Source organism: Grampus griseus (assembly GCF_964374135.1).
Source record: "Grampus griseus genome assembly, chromosome: 11".
Classification (NCBI taxonomy): Eukaryota; Metazoa; Chordata; class Mammalia; order Artiodactyla; family Delphinidae; genus Grampus; species Grampus griseus.
Genome location: NC_139005.1, coordinates 19,981,711 through 19,996,763, shown reverse-complemented (window position 1 = coordinate 19,996,763; position 15,053 = coordinate 19,981,711).

Below are 15,053 nucleotides of genomic sequence, written 5' to 3'. Positions count from 1 at the left end.
AATAAGCACCTATTTATTATCTTCCAATCGGTACATAAGTTTCTTGTTCTTAGATCCCTCTAGGAGTCTTTCTCAAAATGTGGTTTCTGGAAAATTTGCCTCTAATAAACCTGGAATACCAGTTAAAATGCAAATTCCAGGAACAGACTGGACACCAGATCTACATTATTAGTTTCCTAAGGCTGCCAAATAACAACATACCACAAGCTAACTGGCTTAAACAATAGACTTAACGGTTTCACAGTTCTAGAGGCTGGAAGTCCAAGTTCAAGGTGTTGTCAGGGTTATGCTCCCCCTGCAGGTGCCAGCTTCCGGTACTTCTTGGCTTGTGGCAGCATTACCTCATTCTTCACTGGCGTTCTCCCTGTGTGTGTATCTGTGTCCAAATTTCCCCTTTTTTAACAAGGACGCCAGTCATGTTGGATCAGAGATCCACCCTATTCCAGTATGACCTCATCTTAATTTAACTACATCAGCAAGGACCCTCTTTCCAAATAAGGTAAAATTCAGAGATACTGGGAGATAGGACTTTAATGTATGAATTTTGAGGGGGCACAATTCAACCAATAACATGAACTGAATTACAATGGGGAGAGAGAAGTGAGTGTGTACACTTTTAGCCCAGGAATATGCATTTTAACAAGCATCCTAGGTGATTCTTATGCCCTCGTAACTTTGAGAACTTCTCTACTACATGATGCTCCTATGATTTGCAGGATGGGTGAGGATATGTACGTAAACTCAACCTGTGTCACATTAAAAGCACTGGTGAGAGATGACAATTCCCCCACCTTTAAAATGTGGCTACTTGGGAACAGGGCCAATGCTGTTTAGCTATTCTGCTGTATAGTAGTTATTTCAAGATGGAAGCATGTTAACTATTAATTGATAGCAAATATGATAAAAAATAAAACACATTTATAAAAGTTATGAGAGCCAGGTCTCCATTATTATTCATATCATCTCCAGCATCTCAGAGTACTTTGAGTGTAAATCATTAATAAATACCTGCTGAGCAAATTAGTGAAATATATGCACTTTTCAAGAAGATATAAGCTACTGCTTTGTGTCAGTTTTAACATTTATATTTTATACAGTGATAACCTTATGGCTTGAACTACTAACTTCTCCTGTACAAGTCGTCAAATGTGGAAAGTGTGTGGTCTTATAGTCACGTGATCCCCTACAAATTCCTTACCAGAAATCTAATGAACACGTGGGGCAAATCAGGAGATTACAAGTACTGTTACTAAAAAGTACTTGTAAATATTGATTGAAATACTGTACTTTCCAAAATCCAAAAAAGCATAGATCTGCTTTAGGACACATTGCTGAATAGAATCATTTTGTCATAGTTTTGCCTGTTTTAAATGACGGGTTCTCTTTCTATAAAATCAGCAATCTAACTTTACAGAAAGATTGTTTCTTTATAACATGAGATCATTCCCACACTTTCAAGCTTGACATTAGTACCAACACTAATGTCAGTGATTTCTTCTTCTTTAGAATCCTTTAAACTAGTGCCTTCTCGACTGGTGCTCTGTTTTGTGATCGGGCATTTCATGAAACATGGATCATTGATCGTCGTAAGAATGAGTGTAAAATCTACTTACAAAAGATGCTTCAGTGGGTGAACTATCTTAGTCTTTCCTAGACTTGCTTGTAGTTTTGTCTGAATTCTTTTCTAAAAAAACTTTTTCATTTTGAGATGATTTTAGATTTACAGAAAAGTTGCATAGAGGGTACAGAGAGTTCCCTTATACTCTTTACCCAGCTTCTCCTAATTTTAATATGCTAGGTAATCAGGATAGTTTTGTTTAAATGTCGAATTATTTTTTAAATTTATCAATTCTTTTGTTTTTCCAACTTTTAGGGTCCCAAAGCAAAAAAAAAGGTAGGTGGAAATTATTTCTCAAAATAGTTTTAAAGCACTGACATTGTACAAACAATTTTTAAACGTTTTCCAGTAGTTTTTATAGTTTATAGAGTTTACTAAGCTTAGTCTTTAGACATTAATGCTATTTAAATCATGGAATAATCCCTTACAATAACAGGACGTATTTCAAATTTGACATAAAAAGATAGTTCTAATTTCACAAAGAGTTTTTAAAATACCTTTTAATTTTTACTTGTGTCTAGATTTGAGGTGTTTTTATTACTTGCGCTCTAGAAAATTTTGGATTAGGAACTCTTTTCTTCATTTCAGATAAACACATAAAAATTTAGTTCTAAAACCTTCTGTGACTTAAAAGCGAACCCTAGGATAATATGTCTTTAAATGGGTTTCATGGTAACACGTACTGAATTTTTCTGTGCTTTGTAAAAATTTAAGTTCATTACGGGGTGTCTCAAATAACTTTTTCTCTCTTCTTAGTAGATTTATACCTGAAAGCAGAGATTATTATCTCTTGACTGGCAAACATAGACATGGTTCATTTGATCTAAAAGGTCTTTTTTAATCAGTTGCCAAAGTAGTTTCATGCAAAAATGTGATTTCCACCTATTCTTGAAAAATTGGAAACCTGATAACATTGGACCTACAGTCCTATAAGGGAACAGTTGGCTAGACTAAGTAGCAGCTACCCCTTTGAGAAATGCATAAATTCTTCAGTTTGCTGTCGTCCAGACTATGACCAAATCCCTTACTTTATTTCCCTACCTGGTCCAATAGGGATTTAGGTTTGGAATGCCAGCATTAAGGCATATCTGATAAGTCACTGCTCTGTTAATTTCCCCGCCATTTTCTGTTATGGAATCAATTATACTCTCTGTGTTCTCATAGCACATGAATTTGTCCATACCGCAATTATAATGCCTATCATTTATTGTAATGATTTATCATCATGTGCTGTTCACGGTCAAGAGCATGTTGTATTAATTTTTGTGTCCATAGCATTTAGTCTGGCATGTAGTAGAAATTCAATCAATATTTGTTGAATGAATATGTGAAACGCCATTTACCCTACCACTACTTTAAAACACTTGGGCCCTTGATTATTTAAGAAGAAATGCTTGGGCTTCCCTGGTGGCGCAGTGGTTGAGAGTCCGCCTGCCGATGCAAGGGTCGCAGGTTCGTGCCCCGGTCCAGGAAGATCCCACATGCCGCAGAGCGGCTGGGCCCGTGAGCCATGGCCGCTGAGCCTGCGCGTCCGAAAAAAAAAAGAAGAAATGCTTATATAAATGTGCATTCAATATTTATACAATTCAACATTTCTTCAAAAATGCTATTGAGTGCCATCTATGTTTGCTTTTCTCAGTCACTTGAACCCACTACCAACCTGATACTGTTTTAGGGACTGTGGATATAAATAACTGAACAAAATTTATGAAGACTCTGGGCACATTCTTATGGGGGAAGTATTCTGGAGGACTACAATCATATATATGTTTGTCTACAATAGTTTATTAGTTTGTGTGGGCATTCATTTTCAGCTTTAGATTGTGAAATCTTAGAGGCATTGTTTTAAATCTGAAAAGTCATTGTTCTAATGACTTTGGTACTTAACCATGGATGTATGGGTGCTAAATAAATACACTTGGATTATTTTCTTCATATTGTTGTTTCCCTTAAAGAATGGTGAGATTCATCCTGTGAAATTTGAAACCAAACATAAGGAAAAAATTACTCACTTTTTAATTATTTCCATTCTTAAAGATTATGGTTTGGGGATGAGGTGAGCCTGTAAAGGGAATTACAGTATGGTTAAAAAATCATGGAAAGGTGTATTTTATTTCTAATTTCTTAAAGTTTTAAGGGAAAAAAGTAATAAACACATATGGTACAAAATTAAAGTAGCATAAAAATGTAAAAGTTCCTCCTAGCCAAGACTAAAAGAACCACTGCAAATCTTTCCTTTCATTTTGTAATCATTAAAAAGTACACACACACACACACACACGCACACATTTTCTCCCCACATAATGGGAGCATTCTGCACCTTCTAGTTTTCACTTGATGATGTTGCATTTTATTAATTCTAGTATACTCACATTTTAACATGACTGAAATTGAGATATGTTTTATGGTTGATAATAACTTACAATCATTGTAGTCCTGAATTGACATCTGTTTCCTCCAGAGATGTTTGCTTCTGTCGGTCACTTGGGCTTACTACCAACCTAATACTACTTTAAATTCTCTTCCTGAGAGTTTTTGGACCACACTAATAGTATGAGTCAGACTGCAAATCCACATTAACTGACTTGTGGTTTAAATTTTCAGGGATTTTTTTTTCTTCGTTCTATTCATTTTTCAGGATTGAGCTATGCAAGTTTCCTTGTTGTATCTTTCTGTATTGTAGGTTCATTTGTGTTTACCTATTATTCAGCTATATACAGGCATTTCCTTTTACATTCACATCTTGGGCAGTTCCTTTTTTGGTATAATATCAATAATTTACATGTGCATCTTACATCTGATGGCATCATAGATTCTATGGAGTAAATATGTCTTGGGGACCTTTTTTTGTTTCAGCACATTGAGATTATATCACTTCTTTTCACATCTGTATCACATTCCATTGAAAGTATATCTATGATTTTTATATTGTCCCTATTTTTCACTACTACAAACAAGGTAGAAATGAAGATCCTTGTATATAAGGCTTTGCAAGTTGTTTCATTGATGTAGCAGTATTCTAGGCAATAAGAGTACAGCAGCAAGACAGAGTCCCTGTCCTCATGAAACTTACATTCTTTTTCTCCCAGCTTTATTAAGATATAATTGATGTATAACATTGTATTATAAGTTTCAAAGTATACAATGTGATGATTTGACATATGTATGTTTTGTGAAATGATTACCAAAATAAGGTTGGTTAATACATCCATCAACTCACGTAATTACCATTTTGTGTGTGTACCCGTGTGTACTGAGGACATTTAAGATCAACTGTCTTAGCTACTTTCAAGTATACAATACAGTATTGTTAACTGTAGTCACCATGCTGTACATTAGATCCTCAGAACTTATTAATTTTAATAACTGGAAGTTTGTACCCTTTGACCAACACCTCTCCATTTCCTCCATTCCCAGCCCCTGGCAATTACCAATTTACTCTCTGTTTCTATGAGTTTGGCTTTTTTAGACTCCACGTATAAGTGAAATCATGCAGTATTTTTTGTTCTCTGACTTATTTAACTTAGCATAACACCCTCCAGGTTCATCTGTGTTGTTGCAAATAAGATCTTTTTCTTTTTTTGTGACTGAATAATATTCCATTATATATATATAATATAATATAATATTTATAATATATAATATTGTATTAACATGTAATATTCAATATATAATATTATATTATATATTATAATATTGTAATATATATTATTCCAATTTGTCCAATAATATTATATTATATATATATATCACATTTTCTTTATTCATTCATCTGTGGATAGACACCACTTAGGTTGTTTTCATGTGTTGGCTATTGTGAATAATGTTGCAGTGCACACGAGGGTGCAGATATCTCTTCAAGAGAGTGATTTCATTTCATGAAGCTTACATTCTTTCTGGGGAGGGGAGGTGAAGAAAAAATATAATTTCAGATTGCTTTGAATGTACAGAAAACCAAGAAAGGGGTCAGTGGGAAATGTGGGGTAGGGTATAATGTTATAATGGTGATTAAAGAGCTAAAGTTTGAGAAGAGAAAGCATGAAATGAGCATTCTAGGCAGAAGAAACAGTTATTGCAAAGACCCATAGTTGGGAATGACCTTGGTGGTTAGAATAGAGTGAGCAAAGTTGAAGTGAAAGATAAAATGTGAGGTGGAGGGATGGTGAGGGTTGAGGGGTGGGCAGAAGGGTTGGGGGAGATAAGTAGGAGCCAATTCTTAGCCAACTGGGCCACGGTGAAACGTCTGGGTTTTATTCTGAGTGTGGGAGAGTTGTAAGCAGAGGAGTGACATGATCTGATTTATATCTTTAAATGGTCAGTGGAGAATTCTCTGTAGGGAAGCAAGGGTAGAAGTAGGAGGACCAGTTAGGAAACTGTTGCATCAGTGTAGGTCAGAAGTCTTTACACCAAGGTGAACTTACTTCTAAAAGTAAAACATACTCTTTCCTGGAAAAAATCTACTGTCTTGAAGCCCCGCACTTTTGCTATTACATCTTCCCCTTTTGCAAGTACGCTTCTGCTTTACAAAACAAAGGTCTATCTCTCTATCTTCTGCTTTACAAAACAAAGGTCTATCCATTCTAAATCTTACTGTACTTCATTGCCCTAGAACCTGGGCTATGAAACTAAAGGACCTTTCAAAACACTCATGTTGGCAAGGCTTTCTTTAATCAAGGCACTAATGACTTCTTGTTTTTGTCTGTCTTACAAGTAAGTGGTGAAATGTGGCATTTGAAATATTGAGATATTCTGAATGTCCTATATTTTGTAGTGTGGAGTGGTGGGACTGGTAATAATCTTTATTTAGTGACATTGCTTGTAAGATTGTCAAATGATGATGCAAAAAAAATGCTGTCACAGTGTAATTTATTGATAAAACATTCAGACTCCAAAAATAATAACATTAATATTTTTAGTGAAGAAAGATTAAGGGTATCAGTAAAAATGTAAATGAGCTTAATATTTTTACATAGACCTTAAAGTTGCCTTTGAAACTTCATTTAATTTAAATTAGTATTATTCATTGCAAAAGCTAGGAAATTGTACAAGACTATAGAAAAGGTTATAACACCTGGTACCCTATTAAAACACCCATCGCTGCATTTACATCAGTATGTTTTCTTCAGGAAACCACTGTACTTCGTAGAATGCATGAAATAGCAGAAGACATTGATTAGATTGTAGGGAAAAATGCCTTACAGACTGATTAATGCATAGATGAACTTGGAATACTTTGAACTGATTTTATTTGAATAGATTGAGACTGGTGCCCAAGTACCTCCAGGCATGGAACTGTAAAGAATGGGCAAAAAGGGGGCCCTAAAGCTCATATCTATACTTATATCCTATTTTAATTTAGGAATACCATATTCACAAAGAAGCTTTGGTTGCCTAAAATTTGAGTCCTGGTTTCTATGGAACATTCAGTGTTTACCCTAAAATATAAATGGTGTTAAGTTCAGGACATTAAATAATTGCATCTTTTAAAACAATGTGTGAGGAAATGGAACCAGCTTATACCTGGCTTATAATAAAAAAAGAGATAGCTTATCATGAGGATGCATATTAACACATTTATTAGTATAGAAACATGAAGTCAAACTGTCTGTGATAGAAAATAAGTATGATATGTCCAGTTGGTTTAACTTTGAAGGCTGGGCTTTGCTAATTAGGTAAATTGACTTTTTTTTAATACTTCAAATGAGCAAAATCTATAGCTTTAAAGTTTTGATCAATTTAAAATCAAAGCAAGTGGTAAAATAAAATAATTTTTTCAAAATATTATTTTGATTTTCCCATTTCCAGTAATATTGGGCGTAAGATTTTTTGGATCAAACTTTCTGCTGAGGGCTTCCCTGGTGGCGCAGTGGTTGAGAGTCCGCCTGCCGATGCAGGGGACGCGGGTTCGTGCCTCGGTCCGGGAAGATCCCACGTGCCGTGGAGCGGCTGGGCCCGTGAGCCATGGCCGCTGAGCCTGCGCGTCCGGACCCTGTGCTCCGCAACGGGAGAGGGCACAACAGTGAGAGGCCCGCGTACCGTAAAAAAGGGGAAAAAAAAAACTTTCTACTGAAAACAATAAATAATGCTGACTAAAATATATATGTATAGATCAAAACTTCCATCTTAAAGGAACTTAAGAGCTGATAAGGTAATAAGAAATTATCAGGAGAAAACCTAAATTAAGGAAGGAACCAAAGAAGTAATGGACACACTAAAACTCTTTTTCATGAGGGCATTTGCAGTACAGGGCAAAACTTGAACTTGTGGTTTTAACAGCAACAGTGGGAGCCAAAAACAGTGGAGTGATGTCTTCAATGTGCTGAGAGTAAATAACTGCCAACTTAGAATTCTGTATCAGCTCAAATAGTTTTCAAAAATAAAGGTGAAAGAAAAATATTTTCTCAGGTAAAAACTGGTTTTTCGCCTGCTGCAAAACAGATTATATGCATAAGGTATAAAACAGTAATCCACATAATAACATGTGGATTTAAAAAATAGATACATGAAAACAACACATAATATTCATCAGTTGATAAGTAGATAACAAGATGTGGTATATCCTTACAATGAAATATTTTTCAGCCATAAAATGGAAGTATTGATACATGCTATAGCATGGAAGAACCTTGAAAACATTGTTCTGAATGAATAAAGCGAATCACAAAAGATCACACATTGTATGATTCCAGTTATATGAAATGTCCAGAATAGGCAAATCTATAGATAAAGTAGATTAGTGGTTTCACAGAGCTGGGAGGTTGTGAGGAAATGGAAGGGGGTGCTGCTAATGGGTATGGGATTTCTTTTGGGGGGTGATGGAAATGTTCTGAAATTGATTATGGTGGTAGTTGTACAACTCTGAATACACTAAAAGCCATTGAATTCTGCACTGTAAATGGGTGAACTATATGGTATATAAGTTTTATCTCAGTAAAACTTTTAAAAAGATATATGACAGCAATAATGTATAATTTGGGTAGGGCAAGGATTAATTGAGTCAAGATGTTCTAAAGTCCCTGTACTGTTTGGTAGTATGGTAAATGTATTTATATATTAGGTACATAGGTTGACTTTCTAGGATAGCCACTAAAATGATATAAATAGAGTATATAACTTCCAAACCAGTAGAGGGAAAATAGCGCACTAACAAAAAAATAATCAATTGAAGATACCAAGAAATATGAAAAGAAGGCAAGACAAACCCAAAATCAAAAGGGAAAGATTGTCAGATTGGATAAAAAATAAAAGCTAACAATAATCTTTTTACAAATACCATCTAAAGAATAAAAATACAGAAGAGTCAAAGTAAGATGATGGAAAAAGGCATGCTATGCAAATAATAGAAAGATGAAAGTTGGTATAACTATATTAATATTAGACATGGTAGACTTTAAGACAAAAAGCACTTCTAGAAATAAAGAGGGTCATTTTGTGATGATAAAGTTTTGATTAACCAAGAAAATATAATTTTAAATCTGTATATACCTAATTATAATGCCTTGAAATATACATTGCACAGATTCAGAGAACTGTCAGGAGAAATAGACAAGTTCACAATCATAGTGGAAGATTTCTTCTTTCAGTAACTGATAGAAAAGCATTAAAAAAAATAAAACAGTAAGGACGTAAAGATTGGAACAACATGAACAAATCATTAGATTTGTTAGAATAAGAATTAGACATATTTAGAACATTGCACTCAACAACTAGAGAATTTTAAGCACATATATTTTTTATTCCAGAACTGGCAATGTACTGAGACATAAAACTATTCTCAAAGTTCAAAGAATTGAAACAATTCAGAGCATGTATTATAACCTCAGTGAAATTAAGCTTAAAAGTCAAAGAAATAAATTATGAACAGGAAGATACAATATGCTGGGAATTAAAAAAAAAATTCTCAAGTGGGTCAAGATGGAAGTAAAAAGATAATTTTAACTCAGTAATAAGAAAAATACTTCAAAATTTGTGAATGTATCTAAAGAAGTACTTAGAGGGAAATATGTAGCCCTAAATACTTTAGAAGATGAAAAATTAATGAAACTAAGCATCATTTTCAAGAAGTAAGAAAAAGAAACTCGAAGTAAGGAGGAGGAAGGAAATAATAAAGACAAATATAAAAATTAATAAAATAGAAAACATACAATAGAGAGGATTTATAACCTCATATCTTTCAAGTCTTCACTCAAATGTTACCTTCTCCATGAGGCCCACCCTAAACACTGTATTTAAAATTGTAATTCATCCCTTCCCCAATGACCCCTGCAGTCTGGAGTCCCTTTGATTTCTCCCATAGCACTTTTCATCTTCTAAAATATTTTATAAATTATTTTACAATTTTGTTTATTGTACCACAGAGATATATTGTACAGCACAGGGAATATAGCCAAGTATTTTATAATAACTATAAATGGAGTATAATCATTAAAAATTGTGAATCACTGTGTTGTATACCTGAAGCTTAATACTGTAAATCAACTAGTCCTCAATTTTAAACATTATTTTTAAATTGTTTGTTTATTGTTTTTGTCTTTCTCTTCCCATTGAATATAAGTTCATTAAGACAAGGATTTCTGTTTACTGATATATCTCAAATACCTATCATATATTAGACTCTCAATATTTCTTAAAATAGTTGAATGAACAAGTAGGCCACAATTTATTTCTCTGAAAATACTGATAAAATTGACAATTTTCTGGTAAATTTTATCAAAAAGAACAAATAGCATAAATAATCAATACAGGCATTCCTTATTTTATCGTGCCTTGCTTTATTGCACTTCACAGATATGGCATTGTTTACAAATTGAAGGTTTGTGTTGAGCAAGTCTATCTGTGCCATTTTTCCAATAGCATTTGCTCACTTCGTGTCTCTGTGTCACATTTTGGTAATTCTTGCAATATTTCAAACCCTATGACTTGCTAAAGGCTCAGATGATATTTAGCAATTTTTAGCAATAAAGTATTTTTAAATTAAGGTGTGTATATTTTTTTAGACACAGTGCTATTGTACACTTAATAGACTACAGTATAGTGTAAACATAACTTTTATATGCACTGGGAAACCAAAAAATTTATGACTTGCAGTATTCCACCACTTTACTGTGGTGGTCTGGAATCAAACCCACAGTATCTCCAAGGTATGCCTGTATTAGGCATGAAAAGAGAGACATGACTTTAACAATAAATGACATAATTTGAACAGCTTTATATGCCAATAAATTAGAAAATTTAAATGAATTAGACAAATAGGAAAAAAAACCTTCTCACACTGTTTCTTGAAGAAGTAGAAAACCTGAATAGCCTTATAATCATTTAAGAAATTATATCAGTGGTTAAAATTTTTCCCAGAAAGAAAATTCTAGGTCTGTAAGTCTTTGTTAGCTAGTTCTTCATTCAAAGATAAATTATTTCACTTTTATACAAATCCTTCTAGAGCATGAAAAAAGAGGAAACATTTCTAATTAATTTTGAGTTACCTGGGTAGCCTGAGAATAGCATGAGAAAGGAAAATTGAAGCCCATTCATGAACATAAATACAAAATGTCTAAACAAAATGTTAGCAAGCTCACTTGGAAGTATATAGAATAATAATAAATTATGACCCAATTCAGCTTATTCCAGGGAGGCAGAATTGGTTTAACGTAAGAAATTAAATGAATACAATTAGATGGAGTTAAAAATTCAGTTACTATGTCTTACCATTTAATAGCTTAAAGGGCACCTCTTTAGCGTGATAGAAGTATCTATATTTTAAATAAACAAAAAACTGCCAGAGAAGGAAACTACTGAAATTAACAAATATTGACTAGGATAATGATTATGAGAGTATAAATTGGAATAATTACTTTAGAAAACTCAGCTTCAACAACATTGAAAATGCACATACCCACCAGTTTTACTTCTAGGTATACATTGTAGAGAAATTCTTGTATGGACACCAGGATACATACACTCAAAGGTTTATAGCAGCATTATTCATGATAGTAAACTAGAAACCATCCAAAGTCAATCAGTAGAAGAATGGATAAATAAATTAATGAGTTACTATTCAGCAGTGAAAATATACAGGTACTGCTATATCCCCCCCTTGGGTGAATCTTACAAACCATAATTTGTATCTAAAGAAGTAAATCACACAAAAGGACAAGTAGGATTGTATTATCCTACTTATAGGAAATATCTAGAGTAGTCAAACTCATAAAGACAAAAAGTAGGATGGTGATTGATAGGGGCTGGGTTGGGGGCAGAAGGGGAATTAATGTGTAATGTGTAATGGATACAGAGTTTCGGTTTGGGATGATGAAAAAGTTCTGGAGATGGGTGGAGGTTATGGTTGTACAACAATATGAATGTACTTAATGCCACTGACCTGCACACTAAAAAACGCTTAAAATGGTAAATTTTACGTTATGTATATTTTATGACAATAAGTAAATAAGTAAATTACAATTGTATCCATAAAGTATAATTGGATTTATGAAGAAATTCAAAGGTAAGAAAACTATTGTTTAGGAATATATACATATGTAATAAAACTTTAAAGAAAAACAAGAAGGACATTACAAATATCAGTGATTATCTCTAGGAGTAATTTTTTTGGTAAGTCAATATAATTTTTGGCATATGTTGTGGAAAGAATTCAAATAACTACACGATACAGCTGTAACAAACCTATTCCCATCGGCTTTGTAATATAAACGAAATTTTTCATTTCTTATAGCTATAAAAGTTAAAATAGAATCTGTCTGAATCCTTGTTTCATTTAGCAATAGCTAACATTTATCCCTGGATCATGAACTGACCAGGAAAACGAAAAAACCCAACAATCTCATCATAAGGCGCATATCTAGTAAAATTTTACTTTTTATGTTTTAATATTTACCTATCAAAATTTGTAATATAAAATGTTGCTTTGTTCAGTTGTCTACCGAAAATAATTATAAAATTAACTCAATCCAGAGCAAAATTTATACTGCTTAGAAACTTAGAGTCAAGGAAATTAAAAATTTCATACATATTTTTATAACATAAATATGATAGGAAGATCAACAAAAGTTGTTCAAGTGTATTACACTAGGATAAGATTCTGTGGGGGAAGTGGAATGGAAATATGAATTCAAAGAGAAAAGGATTAAAATTTTTATTAAAGAAAAGCTTGTTCATATTTTTTTATTTGATATTGGCCGTCAAATCACTATAGTATGTATCGATAGATCCATTGGATATATTTTAAATAGTGATGGATATATTTAAAGGAGTGATGTAAAAGTTTTCTTTTATATATGATATACTAGAAAGTACAACATTTGAAGTTATTTAAACTTGTGGTAAAAAGTTTTCAATGTCAACGTAAAAATGTGTGAAGGGGGTACATAGCTTTTCAAAATCCTTTTAGGGACTATATGAACAAATAGTTTTTAAAGTTACTAATCAACTATGTCTGAGGAGGAGAAACCAGAAAAGAAGTCTAAGAAGGAGGGAAGAAGCAAAATCAGATAGTACCAACCTGAAGGCCTAATGAAGAAAATATTTCAAGATGGAAGAAGAAAACTTTGTCAAATGATGATAACAGATGAGTAAAATGAGGGCTGAAAATTGGCCATTGTCATCGGAAACATGGCCATCTTAAGGTTCCATGACAAGAGAGGTTTCAATGGAACAATAAAAATGAAAGCCTGATTAGAATGGGGCATGCAGAAAATGGGGACGTGAAAGCAGTGGGCAACTCCTTTTAGGCAGTCTAATATAAAGGGTAACAGCATTGGAGCAAAAGAGGAAGAGGGATGTGAAATCCAGGGAGGGAGAGATCTATGAATAACAAGAGGTGTTAATTACAGGACCCAAGTCTTATATAGGCAATAAGGGATAGGATCTAGTGTAAAAGTGGTGGATTCAGACTTAAATAGCAGAAAGTACATCCAGTTCATCCAGTGTAACAGGAAGGGAGACAAAGGTAGAGGTAAATTAAAAGATCTGGTGTGTAAAGTAGAGTATTCTTAAAAGTTTCTAGTGATGTAAAGTCAACAGCTGAGAGTAAGAAAGAGGAGAGGATTTTGGAAGAGTGAAGAGAATGAAATAGCAATAGGAATGCTGTATGGTGCTTAGAGCCTGTTTAAAATGTGTGCTCACAACTTTGAGCTCATGTAGTTTTCTCTGGCAAGGTCCAGCTGCTCCTACTGCTAGCTCAGAATAAGTGGAGAGTTGGGTTTAACTAGAACTAGGAATTTGCCCGCTGAGCTTCTCAGAGGGAGAGGAAAATAGAGGAGGCAGAGATATATAAGTTAGTGATTATGTGATGAACTGTGAAATCTAACCAGGGTAAGGAAGAAGTGACAGTATGTGGGGGTTGATGAACGGTGAAAAAGTGATAGGGCTAATGTATTGGAGACTCCAGTGGAGCATCCTGCAGTAGGTGAGCCAAAAAGAGCAGGTGGTCATCCAAGAGTCTATGTATCCCTAGGATTAACCACTCAATTGATTCCTAAATTTAGATGGTGCACTTCTCTTTCCATACTCTCCCTTAGGGAAAATGGAAGGGAGGCGGTCATCACCAAGATAGTTCTCAAATCTGTATTCTGTGGCCCTGATCTCTTGGCTACATCTCAGTTCTTCAGTTTCAAAGCCTGCAAGCATTGCCTGGATTCTCCACCAGCACTTCATACTAATTAAATTTCTCTAAACAGTTTCTCTTTCAAGTTTGCATCTTCTGGACTAATATTCTTCTTTTTTGATTCTTCTCTGACTGCTTCCTCTCCATGACTCCAATTTTAATCATTATCAAATAAGTTAGCTTATAAAATATTTATTGGATCCATCCCCCATCTGCATTTCCATTGTCATGACTTTATTAATTATTGTTAATAGTAGCCAAAATGTATAATCTTTACAATCATTTTGTCCCCTAACACCAGGTTTGTTTTCCAGATAATAGCCACAGACCTGGAAAACTTTTAGGGGGTTTCCCATTCTTTTAGCACAATGTCCAATCTCTACAGCATAGGCTCCAACCTTCTTTTCCATTCTCATGTCCATCATTACCTCTTCTTGGGGTTTTCCTAGGGCCTATCCAGTGCTCTCCCAACTCCATATCTTATGCCTGCCTTTCCCCCTTGGAGTATCTTCCTCTCATATCTGAATGTTAAAATCTTTTGGGCACAAACTTTAATACTCGATACCCTATAAAAATTTTACTTGATCCCAGCTGTTGAAAACAATTTGGCCTTACTCCAAACTTGCAAAATAACTCTATATCTGTTAGTCATAAAAATATCTTTAATTTTTATAGACATGTAGCAGTGTTAATGATATTTTTACATGTTTTATTTTAATCCTTACAAAAATGAAATGGGGTTTTATTTAGCACCACTTTAAAGATGTGAAAACTGAAAATGAGAGAATTAACTTGTATATACTTGTCACTGTCACTCTTGCC